The sequence below is a fragment of the Leopardus geoffroyi genome, chromosome C3, assembly GCF_018350155.1.
Source record: "Leopardus geoffroyi isolate Oge1 chromosome C3, O.geoffroyi_Oge1_pat1.0, whole genome shotgun sequence".
NCBI lineage: Eukaryota > Metazoa > Chordata > Mammalia > Carnivora > Felidae > Leopardus > Leopardus geoffroyi.
The window spans coordinates 113107825-113130373 of record NC_059338.1 but is presented as its reverse complement, the minus strand read 5'-3'; the positions used below and the strand labels follow the sequence as shown (position 1 = coordinate 113130373).

Here is a 22549-nt window from a genome sequence, read left to right as displayed (position 1 = left end):
AAAACCTGGTCATTGCCTTCACATCTAGGATTTGGAGTAGAGAAGTGCTCTGGTATGAAGAACCTGGGCTTTTTTGTGGGACTTTACTGCAATCGTGTGTATCAGCATCAAGCACTAACCTTGCCCATGTGCTGACATATGCTAGTTTTGTTCTTCCTCTCCCAGGCCCCCATTCTTCCCTTCTGCTCCATTCCTGACTCTGTGACTTAGATAGAAGTGTGCAACAATGCCCAGCTTGCACAAAGAACTGGGATGTCTTGACCCCAGTTCCTCTGCACTCTTTGTAAAGAATCCTCCTCTCCTCCCCCTCCCATCCCACCCCACCCCAGTCTAGAATGACTCACCATAACGGAGAGACAGACAGCTGAAGTGCATTTGGCAAAGACCAATAGCACATTGTGTCACAGACTTTGTTGGCTTTCCCTAGCCTGAGCTTTCAAAAGCAATTCAAATAAGAGATGAACCAGGTGCCAGGGTCCATTGATCTGTGTCTGTTAGAATTGAGGTGGATGTCAGCCGTGTCCCCATTTGGCACTTCCCTTCCAGACTGTGCCAGGAAGGCGCTAGAGAATGCCTACTGGATATATATATGATGGAAAGCTGGCTGTCTGGCTTGCACTCACTTTGTTTATCTGGGTCTCTGCACGGTGGCATGGCCTCCATCCACCGTAGAAAATTGCCGTGCTCAGACTGTTTGACTTTGGCATTTTAACTTGTTTTTCATTTCTGTGAAATGAAAAGAAGATTATTCACTTAATAATCAGAGGACAATTGGCTATTCAAGAACATCCTGTAAGCATTACAGGGATCGGTCCTTGACCCTGAGAAAGAAAGGAAACAGACATTCCTTGGAATGGTGAAGATCCAGCTTAGGAACGGCAGTGAAAAGAAGGATGACAGCAGCATTTTTGGAGGGTCCATCCAAAACTCCCTGGAAACTGGACCGGCTTTGCAGAGCTCAGGGTTGTTACAGCAGAGCTGTTTCTATACCTGTATGGAATCCTAAACACTGAAAAATATATGTGAGCAATACTTACTAATCACCTAACATGAGCCCAGCCCTGTTCTCGGTCCTGGGATCCCAGAAGGAGGGGTTCCCAATGGAGTGGGGACAGACATTGGCTGTCGGTGACCTCAGGGGTACCTCCAAAGACTCTAATGGAGGACTGCACAAAATATAATAAGAACAGAGCAAAAACGGGGCGCCTGGGTGGCGCAGTCGGTTAAGCGTCCAACTTCAGCCAGGTCACGATCTCGCGGTCCGTGAGTTCGAGCCCCGCGTCGGGCTCTGGGCTGATGGCTCAGAGCCTGGAGCCTGTTTCCGATTCTGTGTCTCCCTCTCTCTCTGCCCCTCCCCCACTCATGCTCTGTCTCTCTCTGTCCCAAAAATAAACAAACGTTGAAAAAAAAAAATAAAAAAAAAAAAAAAAAAAAAAGAACAGAGCAAAAGCCAGCCATATTTGCCTGGAAAGATCTGAGACCATCTCAGAAGGCTGTCTGGTCCTCATACCCCTCTCCGGGAGGGCGTTGTATCAGTCTCCCACTTCAAAGAGAATTTATTTACAACACTTAATGGTTTAGAGTCCGCTTCTCTACTCCTGTAGCTGTCATCACTGCTACATGTCCTTGCCGAAGAGGCTTCTGATTGGGCTCCTGGCTTAGCAGTAAGTGTCAACATGTATTGAGTTCTTACTGGGAACCAACCTGGGGCCAGTGAGCCCTATCTCATTAAACCTTAGAACAATCCCACGAGGCAGCTTTTATTCCCATCCCCACTTATAGATATGAAATCCAAGACTTGGGGGGGCTAAGTGGAATGCCCACAGTCCCACAGTTAGAGGCAGAGGGCTATAAAATGAGCATTCTGATGGCAAAGACCTTGCTCTAAGCTAGGAACCAGCAAACTCTGACTGGTTAGCCAGATCTGGCATGCTGCTTATTTTTGTAAATAAACTTTTTTTTTTTTAAGTAGACTTCACCCCCCAATGGAGAGCCCAATTCAGGTCTTGAACTCACGACCCCCTGAAATCAAGACCTGAGCTGAGATCAAGAGTCGGTCGCTCAACCAACTGAGCCACCCAGGTACCCCTGTAAATAAATATTATTTGAGCATAGCCACACCCGTTTTTTTTTCAACTATTGTCTATGGCTCTTCTCATGCTACAAAAGCAGGGTTGAGTAGTTGTGACAGACCCTATGGCCCACAAAGCCTAAAATGTTTTCTTTCTGACTCTTTTCAGAAAAAGGTTGCCGAACGCTGCTCTCAATCATACACGAAACAACCTACCTTCCAATTAAATCAAAGTCTCCCAGAGGGCACAGACTGCCTTATTCATCCTTGCTATCCCCTCGGCCTCTAACCTGGGAGATTTCATTATTGATGCAGTGGACCTTAAAATGCTTGCTCAATTAAATGGATTTAACCTGTATTGAAGCAATCCTAGACCTCCTTCTAAAAATGTAAAAATTGAGGCGAAAATCACATTTGCCGCAACCTTCATTAGGTGAGACATATCCTGGAGGTCAAGATCGATTGCTCTAACAGCAGAACAAGGACAAGCCTAAACTGAAGCAGATGCTACATGTGCAGCAATCTCTTTTTAAGATGTGTTCTTTGGTGAGTAGCTCGGCAATCAGCTGCCTGGTTTAAAAAAAAAAAAAAAAAGACAATATATCTTTCAGCACTTTAGAAACTGGAAAGTACACATAAGCAAAACCTCAAGGAGACAAGAATAAATAAAACCTATCTTAAGTCTCTGGCGTCTTGCAGGCAGCCCAGGGAAAAGAAGCCAAGGATGAGGGATGAAGGGAGTATTCCTTTCCAGCGGGGGGGTGGGGAGGGGTTGTGGTCAGTCAGACCTGGAAAGCGTCGTCCATTTTGGAGTGGTGCCTCTGAACCCGGTGAGACCACACGCCACAGGAGTAGGAAGTAGGAAGTAGGAGTAGGAAGGTGACAATGGTAATGACGATAGTGATGTAAAATCAGCTTTTTTTGCGCCTCCTTGGCTGCAAAAAATTGTTTGACAGGTCACATGTGTGTAAGGAATTAAGGATGGAATGAATGCAAAAGTGTTTTTTTCCTCTCACGTAAGTATTTACCTTTCTTATAGCACTAATTTTGCTGCATGATGATGGCCGGTTTCCAGTTGCTTCCTCAGCACAGGAACTGGAAAATAGTAGGTGCTTAATAAACGTGTGCTAGGTTGATAGGTTTTGCAATACATAGCAGCCTAATCACAAAAAATGACACTCTACAGATATAATTTTCCATTTTCAATGTAGTGAACATTCCAGCAATGCTGTAAAGAATCTTCATAAGCAGAAAGCAAGTGGCTTACAAATTGCATATTTTATGCCAATGTATACATTTATTAATATTCTCCCGTACTTGCCAATTTCTGGGGGTTTTCCCATCTACAGAGTCAGCATTTTAAATTTTTTTTTTTTCCAACGTTTATTTATTTTTGGGACAGAGAGAGACAGAGCATGAACAGGGGAGGGGCAGAGAGAGAGGGAGACACAGAATCGGAAACAGGCTCCAGGCTCTGAGCCATCAGCCCAGAGCCCGACGCGGGGCTCGAACTCACGGACCGCGAGATCGTGACCTGGCTGAAGTCGGACGCTTAACCGACTGCGCCACCCAGGCGCCCCCAGAGTCAGCATTTTAGATTGCTGTGTCTTCCAGGTATTGGTTCCTATGTTTCCTGAGGTAGAAAATAATTTTTTTTTTTTCCAGGATTCCTCCATTGTCAATATCATTTGAATTATTTCACCTTTGTCACAAATATTTCCAAATTTGGTTAACTTCATAAATTAGGGCACTGGTCTTCCGGGTCATAAATAAAGGGGTTTCCCTCACCGGCACCTACTAAGCACGTCAAGTTGGTTACTACCCATCCCAGTCACCTCTTCCCCTCCAAATGGTCACCAGGTCCCGTAACATTTTTAGCTGAACCCGTTTTATGAGTGAACATTCCAAGAATCTGTATGGAACAAGATACATCTAACTTATAGCATTTGTGAATTTTGCTAAAACAAACAAAACAAAAAACCAAAAACCATTAAGGTCCTCCCACCGACAGTAAAAGGCATACATTAAAAGGAATAAGACTAGGGGTGCCTGGGTCGCTCAGTCGGCCGGGCGTCTGACTTCAGCTCAGTTTATCATCTCACAGTTCCTGGGTTTGAGCCGCACGTCGGGCTCTGTGCTAATGGCTCAGAGCCTGGAGCCTGCTTCAGATTTTGTGTCTCCCTCACTCTCTGCCCCTTCCCCACTCACGCTCTGTCTCTCTGTCTCTCAAAAGTAAATATGTGTTAAAAATATTTTTTAAAAAATAAAGGAATAAGACTATACCAGCCCTGTAGAAATGACAGGCTCAGGCATGGATCAGCTCAGAGTCAAGGAGACCATGACAGAGATTCCAGCCTCACTGTTGGTAAATCAGTCGATTTGTAGATGGCTATCAGTCCAACCAGACCAAAGTTCTGAGTCTTTTTTTTTTTTTCATTGTGACATGAAATAGCATGCAGGTCCTGTTGCCATCTTGGCAGCCCCATTCTTTCCCCACTCCTGAAAGCACTGACTCTGCAAGTGGGTCAGAATAGTCATTCTAGTGGGAGAACCTGGGGACCACTCTAATTTGCAAGTTAGCCATTGGCAATATTAGCATATACTAGGAACAAGTTGATAGTAATTAATTCCTTACCATCCAGCCTGCACTCCACGGCAACCCACTCAGGTGTCATATCTCTGTAAGAATCTTCAAGAAATGTTGAGGTAATTGAATAGAATAGATAGGCACCTGGAGCGCTCAGCCTGGCCAGTCCATTTCACCTGCCTGGAGGGTGGATATTTATCTCCCCTAGTGAACTTGTCTGCCTGTTTTAACTCAGAGTATAGGTTAAATTAATGGTTGTAAAAATCCATCTGCCTTGTATTTTGTTATGCAATCCAACCACGCTAATGGACTTAGTTTGCATACTTTTAGCTGCGTTCTTAGGATTGGCATAGAAGATATTATAACAAGTGGAATGAAGTCATGAATTTAACCTACTCTAAAATTTGAGTTTGCACAAAAAAAAAAAAAAAATTTAAATTGTATCAGTTAGCTGTTCTTATGCAACAGACCACCCCAAAATTTAGATTCAAAGAGCAAATATTTATTGTTTCTCGAATATTTATTACTGGTTGAGTGGTTCTTCTCATCTGGGCTGGATCCCTTGGAGTTATATGGTCTAAGATAGCTTTTCTCGTGTCTGGGATCTCAGCTGGGAAGGGTAGGGTTGCAGGACAGCGTGGGCCCATCAGAGAGAAACAAAGCCAGACATTGGTTAAAAGCAGTAAAAACATTTTTTTTTTTTAAATAACTACTGCAGTAGGGAAAAGAGCAGAGCTTTCAATTCTGGTTTGCATATAAAAGGGAAAATGAGGAAATTGGGAGGGGAAGCAAGCAGGGACTAAGGTAGAGTCAGGGAAGTAAAAAATTACCAAAAGAGGGTAGGAAGGGTGGTTCGTGCAAAGGCGGTTAGGTCCTGTGTCTGCTAACTGGGTTTAGCAAAGTTAGCCTCCCACCCTCCACAGACTGGGAGACAGAGGTCCTATTCTTCTTGATAATTACATTTTAAAGGAATGACTTTTAGGGGCACCTGGGTGGCTGAGTTGGTAAAGCGTCTGACTTGATTTCGGCTCAGTTCATGACCTCCCAGTTTGTGAGTTCGAGCCCCAGGTCGGGCTCTGGGCTGACAGCACCCAGCCTCCTTGGGACTCTCTCCCTCTCTCCTGACCTCTGCTCCTCCCTTACTTGCTCTCTCTCTCTCTCTCTCTCAAAATAAACAACCCCCCCCCCCCAAAAAATTTAGGGGCGCCTGGGTGGCTCAGTCTGTTAAGTGTCTGACTTCGGCTCAGGTCATGATCTCACGGTTTGTGGGTTCGAGCCCCAGGTCAGGCTGTGTGTTAACAGCTCAGATTCTGTGCCTCCCTTTCTCTCTGCCCCTCCCCTGCTCACGCTCTGTCTCTTTCCCTCTCAAAAATAAATAAACATTTAAAAAAGAAATGTTTTTAATGTAAAGGAATGACTTTCAGATCCTTGAGAAAGATACTCTAGAGTTGGCCAGATGTCTGTACATCTGCAAGGGACAGTGGAAGGATTCATAATCATCAGCTTTTTTAAATAAATGCTCTGAGAAGGGGAAGTCAGGGACCTATCTTTGGGTGTTGGCTGGAACAAAGCATCAATTCTTTTGGCAGCCTTGAGCTTTTCTAGATAGAAACTCAAGAGGAGCAGGATCCTGCTAGAAGCCATGCTAGTATTTGGTCGAGTCAACTCGGGCAGGGGTTTGGACTGAGTCAGTTGTGTGGAGAGTTTTTGCAGTCCCTGCACCTAGTATCTCATCCTCCAACAGACTCATCTGGTTTGTTCACATGGTGTTCAAAGTCCACAGGTGAAAGAGAAGGTAAGCCCCAGTGCTCGAGTACATTTTGAGCTTCTGCTTGCTTCATGTTTGCTAACTTGGCCAAAGAAAGTCAGATGGCCAACCCCGGATTCAAGGGGTAGAAAATAGGCTCCTTCTCTAGAGGGGAGGAGAAGCTAAGTCACAAGGCAGAGGGGCCTCCATACAGGGGTGGAAGGAGTCCTTGCGGCCATCTTTGCAAACAATTTCCCAAAGATTTCAGTCTATCGCCAGCCTGGTTTTTCCCCAAGTTCCTATTCTTTAAGCAGGAGGAATAAAAATTTTAATCATAGGCCTATCTCAGCTTAAAGCTTAGTGCATTCTCATCATTTAAATAGTCCATTTAGGTATATTGAGTCTCTCTGGAATCATAATGCTCATAGATAGCCTCAATGCTTCCTAATTCTAAGGCGGTATCCAAGGGGAGGGATGTGGCAGAGAAGAGGCACGGTAAGCTGCTGTGGTTAGTCTGTTTGTGTCTTGAACAAGGTGCCTCAGTGTGGTTGGAGTAGGTGTTTCATTCTAGCCCATGCCTTGCTCGCCAAGCTATGACCTGGCTAGAGCTGCATCAGCTTGGAGAAGGGGCTCCTTTTTCCAACTGATCATCCCAGAGAGGTACCCATTGTCTTCCCTTTATCCAAAAGACACCTTATTCTAACATGCGCAAAGACACCACATAAGCTAGCAAAGGCCCAGGATGTTCTAGGACTGGAGAAGGTAGTCCCTTGGGTGGCATTCATTAATTAGCTCTCATTTTCCATCTTCTTCCGGCAATGACTGGGCCTGGAAACAGATAAGGCTTCCTTATATCATATCCTCCTTGCTCTGTGTTCCATCTAAGTCATAATGGTAGGGAGAGCAATTCCCTCTACTCTATAGACAGGTATATCTGCTAAGTGTTTTTTATGTGCTAAAAGAAGAGATTTCCAGATATTGAAATTTATTGAAAATTATTTCTCAGGACAATAGCATGGCTTGTAAGACTGCTGTCCTATTGCATAATTGTACTTTGCATGGTGGAAACTGACCGTGATCTTCCTCCCTGTTTAATTTCTGCCACCCTCTCTCCTAGGATGTGATGGAGGGACTAGAGGAGTGCTTCCATAAGCAAGGTCCAGCATCATCTGGATTACCTGCAAGCTTGTAGAAATGCACATTTTCAGACCTTACCCCAGACCTACTGAATCAGATCTTTGGGGGTAGAGCCCAGGAATCTCCAGTTTTACAATTCTTCTGAGAGATTTTGATACCCACTAAAGTTTGAGAAACACTGGACCAGCGTATAGGGCTTGTACTATACTAAAAAATGCAAAGGAGAAGAATACATTAATTATGCAAATTAGGAGAGGTTGGCAACTCTTTGTAGCAATGGAAGGAACACCTCAATGGAAACCCAGGTTCCTAGAATCCTGAGTGACTTGGGCAGGTTGCATAACCTTTCCAAATCCTGTTTTCATACCTAGAAAACCAGTGTTTGGAGCAGAGTATTTCCAAGATTCCTCCCAGCCTCATCACCCAGGATTCTGATCATTCATTATAGTCTTAGTAACCAATGAGACAGCTCTTCAAATATGACTATTCCTTTTTGGTGCCGATTACAAAGATAGGAGGCTAATGTTGTTGATTGACTTCCACTCTGGCTGGTGCTTCTTGACAAAACAGGAGTGCATGAGAGGTTGACATCACAGGAGTGGAGTCAGGACTGTTACAGCCACCACTGGCCATGGAAGAATATGCTTGAGGGCTGAACCTGGTCAAGGACTGTAACACTTACATGTCAAGCCCAACCACTAACTTTTCAGCATTTTCAATCCAGTGACTGTGATACAAATCAAAAAAGCTTTATTCTGTACCTATCTGCTCACCCCCATTGTTCTTTCGCAATTGGAGTTTGGGAAATAACCATTTTTGAATTAAGTGGCCAACCTGCGTGCCGGTAACAGCTTCTCATTTATGCTCCCAAACTCAAAAACCCTTGAGCATTTGTACATTTCCAACCTAAGTTTTATCCAAGCTGTGCCATTGTCTGTGCTGTCAAAATATCCTCAAAGACCTAAGAGTGAAATAAGTTGCTAGATGAGCAGAATAGTGACTTCACTCCCGCCCCAAAAGATGTCCTGTCCCAGTCCCCGGAACCTGTAAATTTGTTACCTTAACATGCAAAAGAGACTTCGCATGTATGATTAAATCAAGGATTTTGAGATAGGAGATTATCCTGGATTCTCTGCATGGGCCCAAGGCAATCACAAGTGTTCTTCTTCTTTTTTAAATTACTTTTAGATTGTTTGTTTGTTTATTTATTTATTTAGAAAGAGAGAGCACACTCATGAGAACGGGGAGGGGTAGAGAGAAAGGGGGAAAGAGAATTCCAAGCAGACTCCACGCCGACAGCACAGAGCCTGATGCTGGGCTTGATCTCATGAACTGTGAGATCATGACCAGACCCCAAATCAAAAGTCAGATGCTTAACAGACTGAGCAACCCAGGCGCCCCAAAAGTGTTCTTCTAAGTGAAAGAGGGAGACGGAAAGTCAGAGGAGATATGATAGTGGAAGCACAGTCAGAGTGACATAGGGCCAGGGGTAGGAATGCAGGCAGCCTCTGGAAGCTATGAGGAGCAAGGAAATAAAGTCTCCCCCAGAACCTCCAGAAGAATTTTTGTTGTTTGAGAGAGAGAGAACTCGTGCTCAAGCAGGAGGTAGGGAGCAGAGAGAGAGAGAGAGAGAGAGAATCTTAAGCAGGCTCCACACTCAGCACAGAGCCCAACTCAGGGCTCGATCCCACAACCCTGGAATCCTGAGCCAAATTCAAGAGTTGGACGTTTAACCAATTGAACCACCCAGGCGCCCCTAGAAGAACATCTTGATTTTAAGACTTCTGGCCTCCAGAACTATAAGCTAATACATTTGTGTTGTTTTAAGCCACTAAGGTTACAGCAACAATAGGAAGCTAATATACTTGCCTCAACTCATTCTTTGTTGAGGGCTTGCTGTGCCCACCGTGTCTCTCTGTGCTCACTTTACTTGCATTATTCCTTTTAATTCTTAACAAGATGTGATAGCCGTCCCAAGTCATCAGCTAACAGTGCAGTCTGACCCAGAATCCGAACACAAGACCATTTACATCGTTGTCTATTTTTTGGATGAGGGTGGCAGTCTTATGTTCTTTATTACTTTTAAAGATCGTTTTGTGAATAACTAAAAGTGATTCCGTCACAACATCCGCACACAGAGAACAGAACACTTCTTAGGCATTCCATGACCTCCGCCATAGTCAGAGCACAAAATAAAATGCAAATTTGGCTAAGGAAAAGCCACTTCTCTCTGGCTGACATAATTAAGTGGATAATTTCCATATTATCGGTGGAACTGGGGACTTGTTCGTTCTCACTGAGATTATAGATGGACCCTCATTCCAATTTGGTGGTTCAAAGAGTCTCATGCTCTTCTCATGGAAAATTCTGAATCATTTGCGATGAGGATTACTATAGTGCTACTCGTTAGTGACCGTCAAGAAATGTACCACTTTTCAATAATTGATTCCACACGGTAAATGCAATAAACAAAGGATCTTTCCCTCCCTTCTGTGTAATTGTCTCCCTCAGGACAAAAGCTGATACAGGAAAAGGAGGTCAGATATAATCCAGTGGTTTTCAGTTATTCAGAGAGAAGATTATGCTCCCATGATTATTCATTTGCCTTTCTACCCTTCTATTTCTGTCCTACAGAATCCCGTGTGGCAAAGGGTTGCCGGTAATCGGAACTTATCCAGGGCTTATGCAACACGTGTGCAGAAAAGCCCTAGGCCCGGGCACTGCTGTCTCAGACCAGGGTGCTGCTTTTAAGCAAACCTAGTGGGCTTTGGGCCTGCACAGAACCTGGATCCTGGTAGGTCTTTAGAAGGGGGTCCAGCCCACCAGGAATTCTGCACCTAGACGCTGCAGTTCCCTCTGGGACAGCTAGAGAGCAGCAGAGAATCGGGTGTCTAGCCGGTGGCCTGGAGGTGGAGGACCCTCCCTAGGGAGCAAGGAGTTGCAGCCCAAGGTGGCAAGGTCAGAAAAGGTGGCAATGACAAACAGGCTGAATATGACACAGTCAAAACACAGGAAAGAGTCCAGGGCAGTTGCTGAAATATCACTTGGGGGAAATTTTAGAGAGTCCAGAGCAAAAGCCTCCGAGCTAAGAGAAGCCAGAATGGAGCTTAGACCTAGAGGGAGAGGTTAGAGCCATCAGCCAGAGGGAGGTCCAGACCAGAAGTGACAAGCTAATTCCCATTCCTGATGATGGGCCGTGTGCCCCAGGGGAAGGTGTCGGGGAAAGCTTGCTGTAAGGGCGTGTTCCATTCCTCGCATGGCCTCTGCCTCTGAATTTATCCATCAGTTTTGTCCCTGACAATCAGCTCTGTTCCCACTGCCAACTCATCTACTTCACCACAAGGAGTCTAAAGACTAGTGAGGCAAGGGGCGCCTGGGTGGTTCAGTCGGTTACGTGTCCGACTTTGGCTCAGGTCCTGATCTCACAGTTCGTGGGTTTGAGCCCCACGTCGGGCTCTGCACTGACAGCTCAGAGCCTGGAGCCTGCTTGGGGTTCTTTCTTTCTCCCTCTCAAACATACACACTCTCTCTCTCTGCCCCTCCCCTGCTATCTCTCTCTCTCTCTCAAAATAAATAAATAAACGTTAAAAAAAAAAAAAAAAAAAGACCAGAGAGGCAAAGCTCTTAAGCAGATCTGAAACAGAGGTACCCACATCAGACAGAGGCTCCTCTGTGACAGCCAGCGCCAGGCAGAGACGGCAGCATGGGATCTGCCTTTGGGGTCAAGATGAGAGGAGACACCTCCAGGGAACCTGTCGCCCTGCTGTTTGAGCTCTCCAGGATGGTGGCTCAGGGGTCAACAGCACACACTTGGAAGGCTGGGGAGAAAGCTCACAAAAGACATCCTTGTGTAGATGTGTTGCTGCCCTGCAGGGTGATGGGTTCTGAAGCTGCCTGTCACACCTCCAGCAGCAACGGCCATTTACATCTCCTGAAAGGGAAGACGATAATTCTTGTACCAAAAGCTCTAGCAAACTGTCTCCTGTCTTTCTTTCCCACCCTCCCCAACAGCCTAATACTGCGGCAAGCAAGGGAACATCATCTTACACAAGACGCGGTAAAACAAGAAAGAAAACCAAGGAAGGCACTGCGTCTATTACTGCCAGGAAGTCTCCTTACAAATGACAGAAGCTTATTTCAGCGACAAGATAAAGTGTGTTCAAGGAGCGAGCCCTCTGAAGAGCAGCAGGCTGTAAGCGCCCCTCCACGCCTCCCTCCCACGTCCAATGACGTCACATGGGGGATGGAACAGTCAACAAAGCCGAAGGGTCCCTGTCAGCACCCGCCCTGCGAGGGGAGTACAAAGCAGACAGCTCTGACTGTCGTCAGGAAAACCTACCTCAAATGTTTATCTCACATTTTTGTTTAGCTTTCCGGGGACGTTTAGGATCTAGACGCAGAACCTCGGAGCTCCTGACCGATTAAGTTAATGCAGTAGGAAAAAAAAGGCACTGGTCTCAGGGGACAAAGTAACCAAACCGGTTCTTTGATGTACTGTTATCAAACAACCATTAAACATGATTTTCTTAGTTTTTCCAAGCAAGTGTTTGAATGTCTGCTTTGGTACGGAGTTATCAGAAGATATGGCATCTACCGGGTTCACTTTGTTTTGCTTAAATGTAAGAGTAGCTGTATCCGCGAGTGGAATACTATGCTGTTATATGCGTTATAGCAGTGCATTTGCAGACATGGGAAAACACTTAGTTGAATATTATTAGATGCAACAAGCAAATCACAAAGTAGTTTGCATTGTGTGAACCCTTTGCAGGGAAAGGCAAAAATATTTACAAGGACATGAGCTAGTGTATTAATTAAGTAGGTGGCACTGTGTTTCTTGTTTTTTTTTTTTTTTTTCCTTTTACTTGTTGACTTCTAATTTTTATAAAATGACTATATATCCTTTGGTACAGTTAACAAAAAATAACATTTTAAGAACAATAATAGCGTCAGGGAAAAGGCCGCTGTAACAGAATTTTCCAGAGTCGTGATGTAGTCCAACATGGCTTCACAGGCCAAGTCTCAACTATTAGCAGGCACTCAGATCTGAAAAAATTATTTCTGGAATAGCAGGAACACTTCTTGTAATAAGCCAGAGGCTCAAGGATCCCTGAGAAGCATTTGAGAGAGAGCGTATGTTTTGAAACAAGTCAGACAGGGCACATGCCCTCTGAGAAATGTCAACAAGATGGCACAGGAGGACACCCGGAAGCCACCGGCACTGCCTGTTTCCTGTCACTCTCTGGAGCCCACAGTGACAGGGTTCCCAGGAAGTGCCCTTTCAGAGAGTATCTTCGTTGTGGTCTGTTCCTGAATCACTGCGGCTGCTCACCCGCACTGTTCTTAGGGGTCTGTCACTAGACCGGTAGACCGGACGTGGAGACAAAAGTGGACACGGAATTGGGGGGGCACGCCAAGGTGCTATGTGGGGCCCTGGACAAGGCTCCTCTCCTTATGTGTGTAATTAGGTTTCATCCTTTTGTGATCCATGTGGAGCCACCTGGCTTTTCCTTCCCCATTCTATACTCAAAGAACCTTAGAGATAGAATTTTAAAATTGTAATGTATTAAAAAAATACCTTGTAAACTGCTGCATGGAAAATCCTAGAAGTATCTCGGAGATGGTATGAGTAACTATCTTACAGGAATGTTGGGAATATTAACTATTAAAATTAGCATAGCGCTTGACATATAAATCATATTATAAATGCTAGCTGCTGTTAAAAATTATTTTAAAAAAATCTTTTAGAGTTTATTTTTGCTGCTGTTGAAAATTATTTTTTTTTAACTTTTTTCGTGTTTATTTATTTCTGAGAGAGAGTGTGAGCTGGGTTGGGGTAGATAGAGAGGGAGACACAGAAACCAAAGCAGGCTCTAAGCTCTGAGCTGTCAGCACAGAGCCCCACTGGGGCTTGAACTTAGAAACCGCGGGATCACGACCTTTAGGGGTTACAGACAAACTTTATTTAACACCCCATGAAGCAGTCTCAGTTCCCAGGGGTTCAGAGAACTGCAAAATGGTGCAGAACAGAATAAAGAATAAGGAACAAGAAAGAGAAAAATAGAAAATGAAAGAACAAGGAAATGAGGATAAAGCCAGCTCAGAACTGGCTTAGCATTTAGGGGTTGGCTGACCAGATGTATATGCTGAGTTTCTGATCAAGCAGAGCATTTACAGGGACATGGAAATTGTCTAAGTTTTGGTTTGCTGATGTGGTACCCCGGGGGCAGGAGTGACTCCATCTGGAGCCTAGAAACTTATTTCAACACTGCTAATAATGTCTAACTCAGTTGTTTCTCCTTAAAAAATACAACGTAAACTTACTTATATTCTAAATCCTACTTATATTGAAGAGTTAAAATGTTAGCTTCATTGCTTCTTGTCCTATGGAGACAGAGAAAGAAAATTCTCAATCATCAGAGACGAAGGCTAAGCATCTCGGTCATGCTTAATTTGATTCCTCAGACATGAATTCCTTTCTGTTTCAAACTGATCGCCCTATCTGATTTCATCCAGGGCTCAGAAGTTTGGAGAGTCCTTGCAAGGCTACTTTGGCTCTGCCAATCTTAAAGTGGGTCTTTGTGTGCTAGCAGTGAATGAGGCTCAATGTTAATGCTTTGTTCCTTTCAACTTCCATTCACGTCTTTCTACCTTTTGAGATCCTGCTGTTGTAGCCTACTTGGATTTTGGATGGGGTGGCCCAGGAAAGTTTGCTCCAGAAAAAGACTGTCACAGATCGTCTGCTTTCTCCTGCCTGCTGAGTGATACAGGAATGAAACTTCTAGAGACACCAGGGAAGTCTACAAATAAGAAGGCTGAGCAATTACCAGCAATGGCATTCCATTCCAAAGATGACTCTTAATGACAGCTCAGGCAAGTGATGGATATGTTTTTTGTTTACAGAGGTCTCTTGGGAGAAACAACCCTCCCCATTCTCAATCCTTGTGGTTCAGCCACACGTGACCTGGGCCTGTCCAGAGTTCTCCACTCCCCTGGTCACAGTCATTGTAACCCAAGCAGGAGAAATCAGAGCACCCTGGACTTTTTCTGGAACTAGTAACAAAAGAAGCACTCCTTTCTTTTTTCATTAAGATCCTTAACTGTGAAAGTTATGTAAGCCTAGAACGGTTGGTGGCTCTCTTTGCCTTTACAAGGAGTGGTGGGGGAAAGGCAATTAAGAATGATGCTAACACAGAACTGAGAAATGGAAAGAGAACCGTATAAGCCCCCAGATCTAGCCCTACAGAAACAATCTGTGTCCTGGTCTTTATAGTTAGATGAGCCCATAAAAGTAAGTCTGAGTTAGTTTCTGCTGCTTTACAACTGAAAGAGACCTAATTACTACAGTCTATTGAGTAATATTTATTGATATCCATCTTTGTGCCAGGCATTGTGCTGTGCCCTGTCTTGAGGAAATCTCATTCTACTTTGAGGCAAATGAAATGGAAAGTCTTCAACAGTAATGAGTCAGCTTCTAAGAGCCCACGGAATGCAGAAATATTGCTTGACTGAATTCCTGGATAGTCAGTGAATCTTGACACATCAAGGATATACTTGCCATGATGCACCCATCATATTGTTTGCTTTAACCAAAAAAGAAATACACATCCGAAGCATTACTCTTTCCATTGCAGAGCTTCTATATCAGTGCACCATTGTGTGGTACTTTTAAGAATTCTCAGCTGAACCTGCTCCATCATCTTGAATATGAAATTCTCCATAAATCCATGTGTATTAGCTTCCTAGGCCAGCCATACCAAATTAGCACAAGCCAGGCAACTCGAGAGAACAGAAATTTAATCTCTCACAGTTCCGAAGGCTGCAAGTCTGAAATCAAGATGTCTGCACAGCCATGTTCCTTCTGAAGGCTCTGGAGAAGCATCCCTCCTAGCCTCTTCCTAGCTTCTGGCAGCTCCAGAATCCTTGGTGTTTCTTGGGCTGCTGATGCATCGCTCCAGTCTTTGCTCCATGGTCTTCTTTCCCCTGTGTGTGCTTCTCTGTCTTCACACGGCCTTCTTATATACATAACATCACTCGATTTAAGGCCCATCCTTAAATCAGTATAACCTCATCTTAACTAATTATATCCTCAAAGACTCTATTTCCAAAGAAAATTACATTCTGAGGTTCCAGGTGGGCATGAACTTGAAGAGGAAACTATTCAACCCAGTGTACCATCCTACAAAACCTCTCTGTGGAACCAAACTTTCAGATATAATGGCACAAGGAAAATCCCTTCTGGTGAGATTATCTCTCCACATGTCACAGAAATTAAAGGTAAAACTTCTTTTTTTTATATAATATATATATATATATATATATATATATTTTTTTTTTAATGTTTATTTACTTTTTGAGAGACAGAGACAGAGCACAAGCAGGGGAGGAGCAGAGAGGGAGACACAGAAACCAAAGCAGGCTCTAGGCTCTGAGCTGTCAACACAGAGCCTGACACAGGGCTTGAACCCACGAACCTGTGAGATCATGACCTGACCTGAAGTTGGATGCTCAACCAACTGAGCCACCCAGGCACCCCAAAAGGTAAAACTTCTAATAGAAATTCTGTGCTTTTAGAGTAGACAGCTCTTACAAACTGGGCCAGGAGAACCTAAGAAGTATAAACTCCATTATACCTGCATTTATATTTAGTCAAAGTAGTTGCTGCTCAACCAACACATAGTTGTGTTTACGGACTGTGGGAAAGAAAGTATAATCCTGAGAGAGATGTTCATTCAATGTAATTACCCATTAGGGAAATACAAATTGGAACCCCAATGAGATACCTCTGCGCGCCAAACAGAACGGCTAAAACCGAAAGAATGACAACACCAAGTGCTGACAAGGATGTGGGGCAATGAGAACTCTCAGTTGTGACTGGGGAGGCGTGTAATGACACAGCTATCTTGGAAGACTCCTTAGCAGTATGCACAAAGTTAAACATGTGTTTACCCTATGACCCAGCATGTCTACCCGAGGCATATACCTCAGAGAAATGAATGTGTACATCACAAAAAGACTTCTCCAAGGCTTTTTCATAGCAGCTTTATTCATTGTGGCTAAAGTGAGAAATGACTCCCAAGTTTATCAACAGGAGAATGGTATGTAAATTGTGATATATAGTGGAATGGAATATTATATGCTAATAGGAAAAATAAAGCCAAAGACATAGAAAAATATGGATGAATCTTAAACCATTTATATTAAATTTTTAAAAGCCAGACATAAAAGAGAATAAACATACTATATGTTTCTATTTACATGAAATTCAAGAACGGACAAAATTAACCTACAGTGATACAAAATAGAAATATTGACTGGGAGCTTACATAAAAGAACTTCTTGGCTGGGGCGCCTGGGTGGCTCAGTCGGTTAAGAGTCTGACTTCAGCTCAGGTCATGATCCCACGGTTCGTGGGTTCGAGCCCCGCATTGGGCTCTGTGCCTACAGCTCAGAGCCTGGAGCCTTCTGCAGATCCTGTGTCTCCCTCTCTTTCTGCCCCTCCCCTGCTTGTGCTCTCTCTCTCTCAAAAATAAATAAACATAAAAAAAATTAAAAAAAAAAGAACTTCTTGGAGTGGTGAAAATGGTCTATATCTTAACATGGGTAGTAGATATGTGAGTGTATATGCACATAAAAATTTCCATCAACCTACGTACTTAGGATTTGTGTATTTTTATATATGTAAGTGATACCTCAAAAATAATAACAATAACAGCTCCTGCTCTCTTGGAGCTTCGTGATGGGCAGGGGAGATGACCATTAACAAATTAAAGACTCAAACATGTTATTAAAATTATTATAAATGCTATATATGATTAAAAAAAGATAGAGTACTTTGAGGTAGATTAACAGAATACAATTTGGATTGGGGAATTATTTGCCGAAGAACTCCATATTCCACTATTTCTGCCTCAGATCTCTCTTGCAATCTCAGATAGTGTCAGTTATTTGCAGACATACTAGGTAGTTGTTGAAATCCAACTGATCCCTGCCTGTTTATTGGACCCTGGATCAAAACACATGGTCATCATGAAGATAAAAAGCTTCTGCACAGCAAAGGAAACAATCAACAAAACTAAAAGGCAACCAGCGGAATGGGAAAAGATATTTGCAAAGGACATATTGGACAAAGGGCTAGTATCCAAAATCTATAAAGAGCTCACCAAACTCCACACCCGAAAAACAAATAATCCAGTGAAGAAATGGGCAGAAAACATGAATAGACACTTCTCTAAAGAAGACATCCAGATGGCCAACAGGCACATGAAAAGATGCTCAACGTCGCTCCTCATCAGGGAAATGCAAATCAAAACCACACTCAGATATCACCTCATGCCAGTCAGAGTGGCCAAAATGAACAAATCAGGAGACTATAGATGCTGGAGAGGATGTGGAGAAACAGGAACCCTCTTGCACTGTTGGTGGGAATGCAAACTGGTGCAGCTGCTCTGGAAAGCAGTGTGGAGGTTCCTCAGAAAATTACAGATAGACCTACCCTAGGACCCAGCAGTAGCACTGCTGGGAATTTACCCAAGGGATACAGTAGTACTGATGCATAGGGGCACTTGGACCCCAATGTTTATAGCAGCACTCTCAACAATAGCCAAATTATGGAAAGAACCTAAATGTCCATCAACTGATGAATGGATAAAGAAATTGTGGTTTATATACACAATGAAATACTACATGGCAATGAGAAAGAATGAAATATGGCCCTTTGTAACAACATGGATGGAACTGGAGAGTGTTGTGCTAAGTGAAATAAGCCATACAGAGAAAGACAGATCCCATATGGTTTCACTCTTATGTGGATCCTGAGAAACTTAACAGGAACCCATGGGGGAGGGGAAGGAAAAAAAAAAAAAAAAAGAGGTTAGAGTGGGAGAGACCCAAAGCATAAGAGACTCTTAAAAACTGAGAACAAACTGAGGGCTGATGGGGGGTGGGAGGGAAGGGAGGGCACCTGTTAGGATGAGCACTGGGTGTTGTATGGAAACCAATTTGACAATAAATTTCATACATTTAAAAGAAAAACAAACAAACAAAAAACACATGGTCATTTTGGGGCGCCTAGGTGGCTCAGTCGGTTGAGCATCCTACTTCGGCTCAGGTCATGATCTCGGGATTCGTGAGTTCCAGCCCCGCATTGGGCTCTGGGCTGACAGCTCAGAGCCTGGAGCCTGTTTCAGATTCTGTCTCCCTCTCTCTCTGCCTCTCCCCCACTCACGATCTGTTTCTGTTTCTCTCAAAAATAAATAAACATTAAAAAAAAAATGGTCATTTCTAACGGTGAGTCAGCATTTCATTCCAGAAAGTTTAGGAAAGTTGCAAATCAGAATCTTATATCATTTGTCACTGGCACATCTCCTTTTCTGGAGCCAAGGTGAGACAAAAGGGAAAGGTCACTTGGCTGAGAGCTGCTGTGTGGACCTTTGGAGAGAACTGGATGAAACCACATACATTATTCTCTTTCTTTTTAAAAAAATTTTTTTTAATGTTTATTTATTTTTGAGACAGAGACAGAGCACGATTGGGGGAGGGGCAGAGAGAGAGGGAGACAGAATCTGAAACAGGCTCCAGGCTCTGAGCTGTCAGCACAGAACCCGATGCGGGGCTCGAACCCACAAACTGCGAGATCATGACCTGAGCCAAAGTCGGATGCTCAACCGACTGAGCCACCTAGGTGCCCCATGTTATTCTCTTATTAAACATGCTCATCTATCTACATTTAATTATTCATGGAACAATATCTTAAGACTTAATTACTTACAAGAGGGTTTTGAGGGGATGAAGTAGTCACTGACTTACCTAATAGGCAGTTATTGATTATTAATTACATTAAATGCTTAGGTAAAGAAATGAAAAGCATTACAGAACTGATATTTAAAAAAAACAACTCCTCATAAAAAGGCATACAAAACAAGAAACTCAAATGCTAAACCTTGAGAAGGTCATATTCCTGTAAAGCATTTGGTTAAAAGAAAAGGAAACTTAAAATATTAGATAGAAAGTCCCAGCAGATGGGAGAAGGTTTGGACAATCCTGTAGGCAGGATAAATGAAGTCTGTCTAAAACAAAGGATCCAGTCCAAAAATGCTAGTCTGATTACTAATATCTGGGGTGGAAGCCATATTGAACCTCAATCAAAAGTCTATTATCCTATAACTTCAGTATCTCATGATCTCAGCTGTTCTAACGTGCCCCTCTGCCTCTTTGGATTTGGTAAATCCTGTGAATTAATCAGTTCAACACAATATGTATTTAGTGTTTGCTTTAGAAATGGGTGGTGTCTTGTTTGAATTTTGTGGAATCTCTGTATATTTTTGAGCATGTTGAAAAGATTGGATAATTGGAATATACATACATATGTACATGTGTATGTGTATATATATATATATGATTATATTTATTGGGTTAAAAATGTTCATTAGCTACATCTAAGGAGACACTCCAAAGGGAGGCTAATGAATCTGTGACAAGGACTTTCGGGGCCAAGTAAGATGAGTTCTGGGTGCTGCCTTGCCTCTAATAGACAGTTTGTTTGTTTTCCTACCCATGTGAGGGCTTGTTCTTAACACTAGAGCTAGATAAGAAAGTCGATTCTTGCCTCTATGACCAGTACTCCTGGCTAGTGTTATACAAGGTCAGAACACTGATGAGGCTGTGTATCACCTAGTCATCAACTTCAAAGGCCACAAGAGAACCTCTGGAAGCAACGGCTGGAATTTCTCTTGGTTGGTTGGCAGGTTTTACTATATTTTGAAAGGAAGCAACAAATTTCTGAACACCTCTGTCTCTGTCACCTGACACTTCTGTCCTCACTAGGATACCATCTATGTGATTAGAATGAAACGTCCAATTAACAAGGTTGGCCGCGCCTCCATTTTTTTCTATGCATCACGTGTACTATTACTATAGCGTTGTCTTGGGAGTAGATACATATGGCAGAAGTAAACAACTGCACGCCAGACATCTTCTTTCAGACCTCCCTTGAGCTCACCCGCTCTCACATCTCGAGGGTGTACTTCCATTTTAGTAAACGTCCCCGCTTGCTCCATTCACCCCTGGTGTCTGGTCTGTCCTCTAAGTCTTTCTTAGGACGACCAGAAGCCTCCAGCGACGTCCCTGGGTGGGCTGGGCAGAGGTCTCAGGGCCCGGCAGTCCACCCGGCAACAAAATGACCTGCATAATTCAAGGCTGTTCAAGAAAGTTTTCTTCAGGATGAACTTTGAGCTGTGTTTTGAAGGAAGGGTGAAAAAAGTGGTAGGCAAGGAGAAAGCAAAGCCAGGTGGAGGGAATAGTACAATGAAAGCAACGAGACCAGAGAAAAGAGTAAGGAACCTACTTTGGGGAGGGGGGGTAAGAGGACCCTCACCAGGGAGTTATTATGGGATGCTGTTTTCCTTTACCTCCAACTAGGAAAAGTGAGGAACGTGTCTTAAGAGCAGGCATTTGAGCCAGATGGCCTTGTAAAAAATAACCCATTCTATGCTTTGGAATGTTCTAAAGTGGAAACCCATACCCAAGAATGGACTATGAGAAACAGCATTTTGCTATTTTTAGACGCAAACGCCCTCTTAATAAGCTTAATGCTCAGACTTATGACTCAAGAACTACAGGCAAATGAAAAGTATATCAGATTAATATTTTCATAATATTGTTCCTATTACAGTCAGTTTTGCTCAGGATAACTGCCAAAAAGGATGTTGTGAATCATAAGCACATGGTTTCATTTGCTGGATTTAGCAAAGAAAGAGGAGTGAGGGCCTTGGGGTTAGTGATAAAGGCCGAGAGCGCGTCACCTGCTAGGCCAAGCTCTTGCAGCCATAGATCAACCTCTGAGGACTGTGCCAGGCCCTCGGCTCCTTGAACACAGCAAGCACAGCGAGAGGCCCACGGGGTTGCTTCAAGGACACGTGTGACTCATAAAGGTCCTAAGGAGAATTCTGTATGGTTATGCATGAAGGGGTTTTGTCCCCTCTGTTTAAAAGTCCCCACAGTTCTGGGGCGCCTGGGTAGCTCAGTTGGTTAAGCATCTAACTCTTGATTTCGGCTCAGGTCATGATCTCATGGTTCGTGGCTCTGCACTGACAGCATGTGGAGCCTGCTTGGGAGTCTCTCTCTCTCTCTCTCTCTCTCTCTCTCAAAATAAACAAACTTAAAGAAAAAAAGTGCCCATAATTCTGCTTGATACCAGAGCTGCCACGTTTTAGGAATGTCCATATGAGCACATATCTGGATCTTGAGGCAGCTAGATCCAGAATAAAGAGAGCCTGATGGCAGAGGGAAAAAAGAGAGCAATAATACTAATGAGTACTCTTTATTAAGCACTCGCTACCTGTGATATTGTGATACAAAAGCAAATACATATTTGGTCTTGGGTTCCTGGCACAGAGCTCTTCAAACCCGTGTAATTTGCTAAGTGATAAGTGCTATAAAGGCTGGAAGGGAATCTTTTGTTCCACACAAGCCGCTTTCAACCACATCTGAGTTTATGTCAATGAAGTGATTTTTGGAAAGCCCAGAGGATGGGGGCTGGTTGCCAAGGAAACCAACCATGTGATTAGAGGGTCGGAACTTTTAGCCCCACACTACCCATACTACTTCCGCTTCCCAGGAGGGGAAAGGAGCTGGAGACAGAGTTTCATCACCAATGGCCAATGACTTCATCAATCATGCCTATGTAATGAAGCCTCTGTTAAAATCCCTAAAGCTTCCGGTTTGCTGAAAATGGAGGTGCTGGGAGGGTGGTGAGCCCTGAGAGGGCATGGAACCACACTCCTTTCCCCATACCTTACCTGTGCATCTCTCCCATATGGCTGTTCCTGAGTTGTATCCTTTTATAATAAGCCAATAATCTAGTAAGGAAACTGTCTTTCTGAGTTCAATGAATCACTCTAGCAACTTACCAAACCCAAGAGGGGGGGTCATGAGAACCCCAGATTTATAGCCCAGAAGCACAGGTGGTAACCTGCTCTGGTGATTGGCATTCAAAATGGGAACTGGGGAC

At 43.7% G+C, this 22549-nt stretch overlaps 1 long non-coding RNA gene across 1 annotated transcript; it reads left to right on the top strand.

The window, feature by feature from the left end:
• The first annotated feature begins 1873 nt into the window (after positions 1-1873).
• LOC123585765 lies at positions 1874-13293 on the top strand. Its single transcript, XR_006706407.1, has 2 exons — positions 1874-2617; positions 11554-13293. It is a non-coding gene; the product is annotated as an uncharacterized LOC123585765 (long non-coding RNA).
• The last annotated feature ends 9256 nt before the right edge of the window (positions 13294-22549 follow it).